This window comes from Mandrillus leucophaeus, unplaced genomic scaffold, assembly GCF_000951045.1.
Source record: "Mandrillus leucophaeus isolate KB7577 unplaced genomic scaffold, Mleu.le_1.0 Scaffold129, whole genome shotgun sequence".
In the NCBI taxonomy this organism is placed as follows: domain Eukaryota; kingdom Metazoa; phylum Chordata; class Mammalia; order Primates; family Cercopithecidae; genus Mandrillus; species Mandrillus leucophaeus.
Genome location: NW_012101243.1, coordinates 2,336,278 through 2,339,081, shown reverse-complemented (window position 1 = coordinate 2,339,081; position 2,804 = coordinate 2,336,278). Strand labels below are relative to the sequence as shown.

Below are 2,804 nucleotides of genomic sequence, written 5' to 3'. Positions count from 1 at the left end.
CTCCCAGGTTCAAGTGATTCTCCTGCCTCAGCCTCCCAAGTAGCTGGGATTACAGGCACACACCACCATGCCCGGCTAATTTTGTTTATTTTTAGGAGAGATGAGGTTCACCATATTGGCCAGGCTAGTCTCAAACTCTTGACTCAAGTGATCCACCTGCCTTGGCCTCCCAGAGTGTTGGGATATCAGGCGTGAGCCACCGCACGCAGCCTAATTTGTATGAAACATCTAGAATAGGTAAATTCATAGAGACAGAAGGATTAGTGGTTGTGAGTGGAAGTGGGATGGGGAATGGGACATCTTAATGGTTATGAAGTTTCATTTTGGAGTGACGGACATGTTTTGGAACTAGATAGAAGTGGTGGTTGTACACAGTGAATCTACTAAATGCCACTGAATTGTTCACTTTAAAATGGCTAATTTATGTTATGTGCATTTCAACCTGATGCATCTTTAACAACTCAGAACTCAGCCCACTCCACAGAGAAAGTAGCACATTTAATTTCTTCTCAAAACATGCTTTTAGAAAAATATTTTCCCTAGGTAATTTTTCTTGTATCTTTTTACTGCTTTAAAACGTCAATTGTGCACCCAGCATGAGTATTCTCTAAGTAGGGAGCGGCAGTCTTTGTTAGTCAGATAAAGATTTACACAGAAGAGTAGCTGCTTGTGGCAACAGCTCTACAGTGCTTGCTTCCTTCCCTCTTTGCTCCTAATAGCAACTCCTTCTTTCCTCCTAGGATCTGGGAGTGAAGGACTGGTTGTACATACCTCAATGCACTGCTCACCCTGGCAGAAATGATGGGCTTCTGCTCCTGGCACAAAGTTCTTAAGTCTCAGAAAGAAAGAAAGAAAAAAAAACTTTCTAGATATAAAAACTACCTCTTAGCAACTTGCAAATGCCAGTGTCTTTAAGGAAAACCAGCAATAAACTCTTAAATTACATTTAACGTAAACAACGACTGCTTGCCAGAGTCGTCACTTCAACAAACTGAGATAAAAATCTAAGGATGTTAGGGCACCAAGGCACATATCCAAGCCCCTGTCATAATACTGTACATGAAGGAAATTCTCAAAAGAAGGAGGAGAGAGGGCAGGGAGATGATGCAAAAAATGTTTTAATATTAACAACTTCTCATGTGGGCTTATGAAGCACTTCTGAAGAGTCCCCTGTGCCAATTTAAACCCATTATGACATACCTCCCAGCAGGGGACTGCCAGGATCTGTTATTGGAGTGCTACACAAAAGCTAGGAGGGAGGGAAATAGAAATTTCAAGATAAAAACAATCTAATTTTTGCTGGGCTTTAGCTCACCTCAGATCTAAATACAGTATCAAACTATGAGTTATGCTGAGTTTGCAACTTTCAACATATATTTATTTCTATTTTTAATCAAAGGTATTTATTTGAAGTATAATACCCTATTATAGTTTTAATCAACATAAATTCTAAAAATAAGTATTGTTTACTGGTCTTTCATTGTCTTCTACAGTGAAACCTAAGATTATCATTTATAAAAAAGATGAGAAACTACATAGTTTGTAGTAAAAACCCCATTTAAAAACAGAAGGATGGCATTTGTATTTTATTAAATGTCTCCAAGATTAATAAATGCATTCTAGACAGTTTTTCCAAAAAGAAAGACAGTATCAGAAAAAAACAAAATAAGCATTAAGTTGGCTTTATATAAGCCATTAAGTTGGCTTAATATAGATACTAAATTGGCTCTCATATAAGGTTTCACTCACCAAAATCTGTTTCTTAATTTTTATCATTTATCCAGGTCATCTTCTAAGTCCAAAGAAGCCGGCATTTTTAGGGCTTGGATTTCAAGGTAGCAGCCCAGTAGCCAAATCAAAATTCTAAAAACAAACAACAAAAAAAAAAAAAAGAGAGAGGGAGAGAGAAAATAAAATAAAGCCACAGTATTATACAGAAATTACAGACATAACCTATCTTTTCAACAAAAGTCAATGTAAATATCACAAGTTATCAAGTCAACACTGTCATTTTTAGAGAATGTTAAAATAGGGTTTTCATTAAGTCTACAAAGATTATCTTTTTGGAGATTTTTTTTTTTTTTTTTTTTTGAGACAGGGTCTTGTTCTGTCACCCAGGCTGGAGTGCAGTAACAGATGATAGCTCACTGCAGCTCAACCTTCTGGGCTCAAGCAACCCTCCCACCTCAGGCTTCCAAGTAGCTGGGACCACAGGCATATGCCCCCACATCTGGGTAATTTTTTTTTTTTTTTTTTTTGGTAGAGACAGGGTCTCCCTATGTTGCCAAGGCTTATCTCAAACTCCTAGGCTCAAGCAATCCTCCTGCCTCGGCCTCCCAAAGTGCTGGGATTATAGGTGTGAGCCACCGCATCCAACCTGAAATTTTTCATATTAAAAAAGTTGGAACCAGGTATAGTAGCTCATGCTTGTAATCCCATCACTTTGGCGGTGCTGAGGGCAGACTGCTTGAGCTCAGGAATTCGAGATCAGCCTGGGCAACATGGTGAAATCTGCCTCTACAAAAAAATACAAAAAATTAGTAGGTGTGGTACCGTGTGCCTGTAGTCCCAGCTACTCAGAAGGCTGAGGTGGGAGAATCACTTGAGCCCGGGAGGCAGAGGTTACAGAGAGTCATGATTGTGCCACTGCACTCCAGCCTGAGCCTATTAGTTCGAGACCAGCCCAGGCAACATAGTGAGATATTGTTTCAACTAAAAAAAAAAAAAAAAAAAAAAAAAAAAGACAAAATTAGCCAGGCGTGGTGGCACATGCCTGTAATTCCAGCTACTCGGGAGACTGAGGT

The 2,804-nt window shown here is 39.1% G+C and overlaps 1 protein-coding gene across 1 annotated transcript in view; it reads right to left on the bottom strand.

The window, feature by feature from the left end:
* NCOA6 (nuclear receptor coactivator 6) overlaps nt 1-1,760 on the bottom strand; it is an 87,785-nt gene extending 86,025 nt beyond the window's left edge. The window contains exon 1 of the mRNA XM_011972426.1: nt 1,750-1,760. The gene's annotated coding sequence lies outside the window, so the exon portion shown is untranslated. The remainder of the gene's footprint in view (nt 1-1,749) is intronic.
* Nucleotides 1,761-2,804: the final 1,044 nt, after the last annotated feature.